This window comes from Mus caroli, unplaced genomic scaffold (assembly GCF_978045245.1).
Source record: "Mus caroli unplaced genomic scaffold, Mus_caroli_1 scaffold_5, whole genome shotgun sequence".
NCBI lineage: Eukaryota > Metazoa > Chordata > Mammalia > Rodentia > Muridae > Mus > Mus caroli.
In genome coordinates, this window is record NW_028227260.1 from 30,241,850 (window position 1) to 30,253,113 (window position 11,264).

Consider the following 11,264-nt stretch of genomic DNA (forward strand, 5'->3'; position numbering starts at 1 on the left):
ACCACAATATCAACCAACCAGACCCACCAGAGCTCCCAGGGACTAAACCACCAACCAAAGAGTACACATGGATTCCAGCTGCATATGTAGCAGAGGATGGCCTTGACCAGCATCAATGAAAGGAGAGGTCCTTGGTCCCGTGAAGGCTTGATGCCTCAGTGTAGAGGAATTCGAGGGCAGGGAGGTGGGAGTGGGTGGGTGCGTGTGGGAGCAGCCCCATAGAAGCAGGGGGGGAGGGGAGGAGATAAGGGGTTTCCAGGGGGAAACCTGGAAAAGGGGATAACCTTTGAAATGTAAATAAAGAAAATATCCAATAAAAATTTTTTTAAAGATGTTTTATCACATTTGGGAATTTTGAGATGCTTTTCATAGATTTTTGTCCCCCCCCCCGCTTTAGACTTGCATAATGAACTTTAACATAGCCCACTCTCCCGAGGCTCTGTTAGATTTTCTTCAGCTTTTGCCTTTTTGATTTTCACATTTGATAATCTCAACTGCTCTATATTCAAGTTCACTGACTTCTTCTGTCTTCCATTTACCCAAGTCTACTTTGAATTCTGTTTAGTTTTAAAGTTTTTCAATTAGAGTTATTTTATAATTTCCACTTGGTCCATCTTTCATTCTTTCTCCATCTTTACTGATATATTTCACATCAGTATAGAAAGAAATATCATTCTCATACTTCTCCTTAGTTCTATAAACATAACTTCTGTTTCTTCCATTCTTTTTTCCATTAATATCTTTTTCCATGAAGATACTAATATTATGAAGAAAATAATTGACACAGTTCATGAATATAATGATAAGCTGAAACATAAATTCCCTGCCTCCAAGGACATAAAATTGATCTAAAGTGGATCAATATGCTTAATAAGTTTATATTAAAAATCATTTTTATGCATACCTCTCATATGCTCCTAAAGCAATCAATATAAAACAAATGTAAAAGCTTGTTTTATGCTTGAATTCAGTTGATGCCCTAGAATTCACAAGTTTTAAGCATTTACCAGCACCATTGTGTTTCAAAATTTTATAGTACTTTATATATTGATAATCAACATTTAAAAACTGAATACATAAAATGGTCTAAATACCATTAATACATTTTTTCTAACCTTTTGCTATTTATAATTTCAGACTTTCCAAATGTTTTCAGTGAATTGAATAAACAAATATTAATATCTGAGGTATCAAAATGTCATATTTATTCAGGTTTCAAGCCACAATTTCTACTCCCAAAATATGGAGGCACACATATTAATGGCTCTTTTTATCCAACTTCCTATGCCCACAGTTACACAGTCTACAGCATAACCTCATTATGTCATCAATGATGCTCCCTCTTCACCAGTGGCATCTTGGGAAATCTGAGGGTTCTTTAGCATTTCAACCTGGCCTAACTCAAGGCATGTTTCCATATTCTGTATGTCACTCTCCACAGTGATAGCTGAATCTCTGTAACTATTGACTTTTTTTCTAATTGCCTCATCTTCACGAGCCTCAAGGAAACTGCAGTATGTCTTTATTCATCTAGATCCATGTGTTCTCTATGTGTTGCAAGCTCTTTTAGTTTTCACTTCATACAGTGTTGATCCAGTACAATTCTAGTTCTTGTTGATTAATACCACATCTGAAACTCCGAATTCATTTTACTAACATGATCACCATTTTAGTGACAGTTCAACAAATCAAACCCTATTACTGGAACCCCAAGGTATAGAAGGCTTCAAAATTTTGTATTTATTTCAGATGCTTATTGTACCCAGACTTTCTCCATGTTATATTTCTAAAACAGCTTTCTGAAAGATGCACTACATTTTAGATCTTGACTGTACTGCATCCCTTCACAATAAATTCTTCCAGATGTTTGGAATGGCATGAACTATTGACAAGATGACTTCAGAAATTACTTATATCAATATCTGCAACTTGTTGGGATCTATTAGATAAATGGTAACTCAAATGTTCATACATAATTAGTTCATATTCCCCAGGCTTGGTACCATTTTGTGTGTGTGTGTGTGTGTGTGTGTGTGTGTTGTGTGTGTATACCAGTTTTGAATACAGATTGACAATTTCTACAGGGGGAAAAGTGTTTTTGGAATTGTATGTATAACTATGGATATCCTGAAAGATGAATCTTCAGGATGTTTTGTATCTAGAAGGAACTATACACCGGAGAAATTCTATCTTTAGAATACATTGTTTTGAACATAGTGGAGCATGTTTCTTACTAGTTGGAACATCTTCTGGATATATGCCCAGGAGAGGTATTGCGGGATCCTCCTGTAGTACTATGTCCAATTTTCTGAGGAACCGCCCAGACTGATTTCCAGAGTGGTTATACAAGCTTGCAATCCCACCAACAATGGAGGAGTGTTCCTCTTTCTCCACATCCTCGCCAGCATCTGCTGTCACCTGAATTTTTGATCTTAGCCATTCTGACTGGTGTGAGATGGAATCTCAGGGTTGTTTTGATTTGTATTTCCCTGATGATTAAGGATGCTGAACATTTTTTCAGGTGTTTCTCAGCCATTCGGTATTCCTCAGGTGAGAATACTTTGTTTAGCTCTGAGCCCCAATTTTTAATGGGGTTATTTGATTTTCTGAAGTCCACCTTCTTGAGTTATTTATATGTATTGGATATTAGTCCTCTATCTGATTTAGGACAGGTAAAGATCCTTTCCCAATCTGTTGGTGGCCTTTTTGTTTTATTGACGGTGTCTATTGCCTTACAGAAACTTTGCAGTTTCATAGCAGCCTTATTTATAATAGCCAGAAGCTGGAAAGAACCCAGATGCCCCTCAACAGAGGAATGGATACAAAAAATGTACATTTACACAATGGAGTACTACTCAGCCATTAAAAAGAATGAATTTATGAAATTCCTAGGCAAATGGTTGGACCTGGAGGGCATTATCCTGAGTGAGGTAACCCAATCACAAAAGAACTCAAATGATATGTACTCACTGATAAGTGGATATTAGCCCAGAAACTTAGAATACCCAAGATATAAGTTACAATTTGCAAAACACATGAAACTTAAGAACGAAGACCAAAGTGTGGACACTTTGCCCCTTCTTAGAATTGGGAACAAAACACCCATGGAAGGAGTTACAGAGACAAAGTTTGGAGCTGAGACAAAAGGATGGACCATCTAGAGACTGCCATATCCAGGGATCCATCCCATAATCAGCCTCCAAATGCTGACACCATTGCATACACTAGCAAGATTTTGCTGATAGGACCCTGATATAGCTGTCTCTTGTGAGACTACACCGGGGCCTAGCAAACACAGAAGTGAATGCTCACAGTCAGCTATTAGATGGATCACAGGGCCCCCAATGGAGGAGCTAGAGAAAATACCCAAGGAGCTAAAGGGATCTGCAACCCTATAGGTGGAACAACATTATGAACTAACCAGTACCCCAGAGCTCATGTTTCTAGCTGCATATGTAGCAGAAGATGGCCTAGTCGGCCATCACTGGAAAGAGAGGCCCATTGGTCGTGCAAACTTTATATGCCCCAGTACAGGGGAACACCAGGGCCAAGAAGTGGGAGTGGGGGGGGGGAGGGAGGGGAGGGTATGGGGGACTTTTGGGATAGCATTGGAAATGTAAATGAGGAAAATACCTAATTAAAAAAAAAAGAATACATTGTTTTGAAGAATAATAACAATCCGGCCGATCACGAGTTTCTTTGCTATGAAGTGGGTTTTGATGCATTCCAAATTCAGAATCAGCTGTTCCAGATAGTACAAATTCTATTTTTGTGCCATCTTTTGCCTGACCTCTATCATAGCCTTCTAGTAATCCTTAGCTTTTGTTTTATGGCAATCTCTAGCACATTTGGAAGGAAATGACATAGTCCAGCCCAGATACTTACTGAAGGATAACACCATTCATCACCTCTTTCAGAATAGCCAATTTAACTTCAAGTCTTTTAGCATGGGCTCAACCCAAACAAATCCTGCACCCACAGCTCTACTTTACTCAGGGGAACTTTGATTTTTTTCCAAACACAAAGCAATGAATTCTAAAGCACACTGTACCCAAGTTCCTGGTGACTGAAAATATCTTTGACATTGTTTGCAGAAAGGAATTAAGAGCTGTTTCAGAATGCCTTAACTGCTGTCTACTTGCTTCACAAACAGACCACACAAATATTGACAGGACTTAAACTAATTGTGCTACCACACTCATAGTATAAAATCAGGTCCAGAGCTATAATTAATGCATTCTGTTATATACGTCATTTTTCTCCATGTGAGGTACCTCAAATACACGTCTAAATTCATAGTAATTCAGCAGCAAAATAAACTCCTGCTTCCTTTTCAGTAGCCCTTCCATTATTAAGTCCCTTAATATATTTCTTTTTTAAAAAAAGATACATTTATCTATTTTAGGTATACAAGTACACTGTAACTGTCTTTAGACACACCAGAAGAGGGCACATTGGAGTCCATTACAGATGGTTGTGAGCCACCATATGGTTGCTAGGAATTGAACTCAGGACCTCTGTAAGAGGACTCAGTGCTCTTAACTGCTGAGCCATATCCCCCTACCAATGTATTTCAAATGACATATTTACAGTTCTTGTCTAACTTCAATGGACTGGGCTTCTTTGAAGATACCTTCATTTCACCACCTTTTGCCTTTTAGCCTATGTATTATTGGTCATAGTTTCTATGTGGGCTATTTTTTATGTATCATATATTCTTTTTATATATTCTTTTGTTGTTGAAAAAGAAATGTTTTAAACAATGTAATTTACAACTTTGGAAGTCATCTATTGTGACAACCTCCAAAAGGGTTGCTGCATTTTGCTATCTATTGTTTATTTATTGACTTTTGTGACCTAAATCTTTAAGGCTTTCATCTTTGCAATGGAGAACCAATGAAATATTTGCTCTTTCAACTTATTGGTCAGGTAGTTTTGGGAGAAATATTTCCTTAAATGTCCCAAATCAACAACTCTCCTAGCCTTTGCCAAAGGGAGTGGGTGGAGGTCGGGACTTGCACTGCCATTCAGAAAGACAACTTCTAATTCTGCTTAGACGTAACTCCCAACCTATACCGAGCCTCAAGGTCAGCTAGGGTTGAAAAGTTAGACCCTTATCTGGGTTTTTCTAGGTAGATGTGTTATATAAATAATCTGCGTTCCCAGGGTGAAATCACTCGGCACAATTAGAGATGAATAAAAGGGAAAGCTCTTTAATAATATTGTAGGCCCAGCTTTGGCTAATGCTCAAAGAGGAACCAGCATAGAATATATTTTGCTAACTTTTATACACCTTACACATATGCATTCCACAAACACTATCATCCTTAATTCTCTTTCAGGTCCTGGCCCCATGTTACAGTTTGAACAGTTTAAACAGGGACAGGCGCCAGCAAGTCTGGCCACTAAGGCAGACTGGAAACTTACACAGCACAGATGCTGACTAGTGCCAGGATCATTTTAAGTACACCAGCACTGTTCTTCATAAACAATTGCTCCCCAATCTTATCTTGCCCACCTGGCTGAATTATCACTTTCTCAAGAGAGATCTGGTTCTTTAGGCCACTTGATAAAAACATGTCCTTTGATATGGAGATGGACCTAATGGCTGGTTTTAAGTCAGGGTTGTCTCCCAGCTCGTAGGAATGGGGCTTAAGGGTTATCAATTTGGGTGAACAATCATTTACATCCTCAAATCCTAAAGTCTCAAAGTCTCCCTTATCTCTAACAGGTCTGGTTAGCAAGTTACTTATCTTCCAGGGCAGTGCTCCTTAAGGGTTGCTTGTGTGGCTTAAAGTCTCCTAAGCAAGTCTGTTAGTAAATTCTTCTTAACATCAACTCTATTCCTTTGAGTTTCTTCTACATGAAAAATGCAGTTCTGAGCAGGCACACAGCCCTACACATGCTAATGACCTTCGAAGGACTAGGTTGATATTAAAAAAAAAAAGTGACAAAACAAAAGAAAAACAAAACAGAACAAAACAAAACAAAAACACAACAAACAAAAACTTTGAACATCTCATTCTCTGGCTTTTCCTTTTCAGATTTTTTTAAAATATATTTTATTACGTATTTTCCTCAATTACATTTCCAAAAGTCCCCCATACCCTCCCCCCTCTCCCCAACTCCCCTACTCACCCACTCCCACTTCTTGGCCCTGGCGTTCCCCTGTACTGGGGCATATAAAGTTTGCATGACCAATGGGCCTCTCTTTCCACTGATGGCCAACTAGGCCATCTTTTGATACATATGCAGCTAGAGTCAAGAGCTCCGGGGTACTGGTTAGTTCATAATGTTGTTCCACCTATAGGGTTGCAGATCCCTTTAGCTCCTTGGGTACTTTCTCCAGCTCCTCCATTGGGAGCCCTGCCTTTTCAGATTTTTGACAGCTTGTTTTTGTCCCAAGCATTTTTTTTTTTTTGAACAGCCCCAGGTTGCTGCTGGGTTAAGCTATGGCCACTGATTGTTTTTGACAATGCTTCTAGTGACAAGTCTTTGCACACGGAATAAACTCCGAGTCAAGTCAAATAAAGATAGGCCTTGGGGAAATAATTTTCCAGGGAACATCCAGACGTAGTAATCATAGCAGCTAACTGAATTTGGAACTTTGCAGAAAGTAAAAATGTGTCCCCCATCCACTGGGGGGGGGGGTTGTTGGGGCTGCTGGGGTGCTGATTTTCACAGGCATGTTAAGATGGTCTGTTTTGAAGCCTACCATGTGATTGAGGAAAAGTAAAATGTCAAGCTCAAAGTGCAACTACATTCACTGTTGTTAACAAAATTCAACATTTTTTTGTGACTATAGGCTCTTTGGATGATTACTAGTGTTCGGTTAAATTCTAAAATTAAAAAAAAAGAGCAACTTTGACCTCTTTTGATAGAATTCTCATTGCTTTTACAGGGGGAAGAATTTCCGGAAGCCCCTGCTATTTTCTGAGAGTACTTGACAGTTTTCAACTCAGTGCCACTACCACGAATGGTATTGAAGACAGCACCATCTGAACTTTTCAAGCAGCATGAACTGAGCTTGGACTTCTAGCAGTTACAGTGTCTAAATGTGTGATATTTGTCTGCAGAAAAACTTTTATTTATGACATGGATTGGTCCATGAAACTCTGTAACTATAAACATTGGTCTCCAATTAAAACGTGCCACAACTGAGATGATTATATTTATAAATAGGCTTATAAGATGTGCAGACAATGTGGTAGAAATATACATAGTATATATAACAACTTTTGCTCTTTAAATCTTCTGAGTGCAGTCTATGATCACTATTGTTCTCTGATAATTTTACATAGTGATAGCTCAGGCTGTGGGATCAGCATGATTAATTAAATGCTGACACTGTGATATTTAAAAATGACTTTTAGGACTGGTAATAAAACAGAAATGTAATAAGTGTAATAATTGTTTAAATAATGATAACATTTAATATTTAACCCAAAAGATGTTTGTCATAAAAGTTGGGGGGGTATTCAGATGTATAATCACAAGCCTGTAATCTCAACATCCAGGAGCAAGAGGCAGGTAGGCTTTGATGCTAAGGCCAGCCTGTGCTGCACAACAAGACCTTGTCTACAAAAACCACAGAAATGTTTGTAAGGTTCTCACTTCTCTGATGACCGACCTGGACAAGAAAAGAACAACATAAGCATTCTCCTCTCCCCTCCATTCTGTTCTACTCTTAACATTCCTTCTCTCAGCAATTTTCCTTGTTTTCCTTTGTGAGTTTATCTTCCGTATAAGCATCCCTAAATGATCTAATTCTGATTTATATAGGTTCAAACTTTCACACTTGTAATCTGTTGTATGCATTTCATTGTGACTACTTCCTTTCCCACCATAGTTTTGAGGCACTTCCCTGTGCTATTGCAGAAGTCTGTGATTGATTCATTTTTATTGTTGTGCAGTATCCTATTATAGAAAATAATACAATTTGTCTGTCCTATTATAGAAAATAATACAATTTGTCTGTGTTAACTGTGATGGACAGCCTGAGTGTTTCTAGTGTTTGACAGTTGTAAAGCCATGGATATGCTTAGACTTACCTCTTACTGTACATAGCACTTGAATTCTGTCTGACTTATTTAAGAAACTGTACATAAGTAGTTTCCTGCACCAGTGTAACAATGGGTTGGGTTTGTATTCAGACAGTGGAAAAGGGAATTTTCCATTGGATGCCTGGCATGATGAGACTAGAGGTCAGAGGATGAGAAGTGAGAAGGCTCTTTCCTTCCCTCTATTCTGCCCACATCTTAACTATACCATAGCATTTATACTATGAGAACCAGGATTAGCCACCTCTAGTATATGAGATAATGTATACCTTGGAGTGTGTGTGCATGTACGTGAGCACACACGCGTGTGTGCATGTATGTGTACATGTGTGTATGTGTGTGTGTACATTCATGTGTGTGTTAGATGCTTTTGTCTCTGTGACAAAAATAATTGAGGTCATAAAGTAATAGAGCACAGATCTCAGCTCCTTGTTTCAGAGATTTAAATCTGTGCGTAAGTGCCCCCACTGCTTTTAAGTCTGTGTGGTAGGCAGAAGAGTTATCATAGAAAGGCAAGGAAGACAGAAGCCGCTTACCTTATAGGTAGGAAGCACAGAGTGGCAGGAAGAAGCCAGAGACAAGATAATGTTCTTCAAATACATGGTCTCAGTGGCCTACTTCGTGCATATAACTCATAGCTCACTAATGGATTGTATCACAATGTTCTCCACTGTAAAATGAAAATAACATTATTTCTTTAAAGACAGTTGTTGAAGGGTTAGCTGAGTTAGACTTTTGCATGTATGTAATGGAGTAACATGGTCTTCTTAGTAGCCCTAATGTGGAGTAAACATAACTCACTGGACTGAGCATTTCAAAGAGTATTTTGAGATCTTTGATTTTTTAAGGACTTGTTTTTGATAACTTGGGAAAAGCATAGAGTGGGCTGGAGATCTATGACTCAGCAGTTAAGAAAGAGCCCTTGTTTCCCTTCAGAAGACAAGGGTTCAGTTCCTAACACCTGCATGGTGACTCACCATCATTCATAACTCCGATTCCAGACAATCCAATGACCTCCCCTGACCCCTGAGGGCAGCAGGTGTGTACATACCGATGAGCAAAACCCTCGTGCACATACAATTTTAAGCAATCTTTTTTTTTTAAGGTTTTTTAGAAAAAAAAAGCAGGGACTAGCACAAAGGTCACTCTCTCATTAGTTGTCCTGGGTCTGCTGAGTGACAAAATAAAGCCCATCTCATGGTTCAGAAACTCAGCTATTTGTTATCCACCCAAACTGAGACAATTTGAAAAATGCCTCACATTTGACATCTGAGTTTAGAGGGGCCAAGGTAGTACCACGCATGCCTTGCCTCTTGGTCCTGCTTGCTGAATAACGTGTTTCAGTTTTCTCCCATGTAGTTGTTCTTTCCATCAGGAAACTTGCACAGTGGTCCAACCCAAAAGCTATCAGGGCCTTTTCAGATCTAGTCTCAGCTTATTCCTTGTTGCATCTTACCTGTTCAACCAATCCCAGGACTAGCCTGTATCAAAAACAGTCTCTTCCATCGGGTGTAGTCACTCTCACCTTTCATCCCAGCCCTTGAGAGAGAGAGAGAGAGAGAGAGAGAGAGAGAGAGAGAGAGAGAGAGAGAGGCAGGTGGATCTCTGTGGGTTCGAGGGCAGCCTCGTCTACAGAGTGAGTTCAGGGACAGACAGGCCTCCACAGAGAAATTCTGTCTCCAAAAAACATTCAAATTAAAAAAAAAAGAAAAAAAAAGGAAGGAAGGAAGGAAAGAAAGAAAGAAACTAGCCTCTTCTACTTGAGGACAGGAAAACCCCAGTCACATTGAAAATGTGACTGCAGGATATCATGTGTTGTTGTCGTCTTTTAGAATTAATCTAGCATACCTAGATTGTGAGCCATTGGAATCAGAACCCATTTTTCTCTGTTGGAAAGGGACTTGCCTATGTCTCCACTGTTAGTCTCAAGTGAGGAACAAGCCAAAGGTTTGTTTGGGGAAAGGATGTGTGAAAGAGATGAAGAAATGACTCTTTTCTTCACAGAGTGCCTTGCCACCAGCTTTTTCGTCCTCCAAATTGACAAAATAAGAACAAGCAAATGTAAGATTCCTTAGACCTCTGGAACATCCTTAGACTGCTGGATCATCCTCTGAGCTCTCTTTCTCTTGAGGGTCATGGAAAATCTAAAGCAAAAAAGATAAATATCTTGGGTTGGCAGTTCAACAAAGGCTTCAGCTTCTAGATAGTGTTTGTGGTTCTCTGAAATAACACGAACACAGTGACGTCATCCAGGGACAAACTCAGGGGAAGGGAGAACTGGCCTATTGGAATCTCTGGCTCCTGAAGTTTTCTTCTGATTCTGCATTTGGGGGGGGGGGAGCATGCCATGAAAATGTGTAGGGTTTCTTGTGTCTTTAATGTCAAGTTGGTTTTCTTTAGCACTGATCTTTGACTCCGAGGTATCCTTGATGAGACTCCGTAGGAATTAACAAAAGCTGCAATAGTCTCTTGCCCATTTGCTCCCCTTCACATTGCCGCTTGGCCCCTTTCTCCACATTCTTCAGCAGAAGACCCCCAGGCAACGCCATTTTTTTCCTGTGCACAGGATCCTCACCAGCCTATAATTTCTCCTTCTTGTATCATAGATCCTGACATCCCAATACTCATTTTTTGTCCTCTCCCTTTACCCATATTGCTTCAGCTACCATGTCTATTTGTGCTATGAAGATCTATATCCTCCTAGCCCTGCCTGCCTGACCTTCATTCTGATATTACAGTACATACCCTGAGAGTCATGTTAACAGGGCTTTGGCCTGTGGCCTTCTCTAACCCTAGACCTAGTAGGGCCAACAGCTTCTGTTCATCCTTGCCTTAAAATAAGCCAGGGTGGCAAATCTTACCATGATACACGTACACACAAATATGCATATTTTATATATTTATGTATGCACACAGTGTATCTTTATGTACATATAAACATAAAAAGCCACACACATCTTTCCATAGATATGTGTGATAGAGATAGATATACTTTAGTTGGGACTATCATCATACTCAGTACAATAAAGCACTCAGCATTGATAAAAATCAATCTAGTTATATGCAGACACATGCACATATACGCACACATATGTATCGTCATATGCAATCCAAACGTATACACACAAATAAAGACCATACTCAGACCCAGTGGAGGTAACAGCAGTCTCCAAAGGGGTTATATAGAGATTCTAAGTACATACA

At 39.3% G+C, this 11,264-nt stretch overlaps 1 pseudogene; it reads right to left on the reverse strand.

Annotated features, from left to right (window-relative positions):
• Window positions 1-1,319: 1,319 nt before the first annotated feature.
• On the reverse strand, window positions 1,320-10,609 carry LOC110286401 (60S ribosomal export protein NMD3-like; annotated as a pseudogene).
• Window positions 10,610-11,264: the final 655 nt, after the last annotated feature.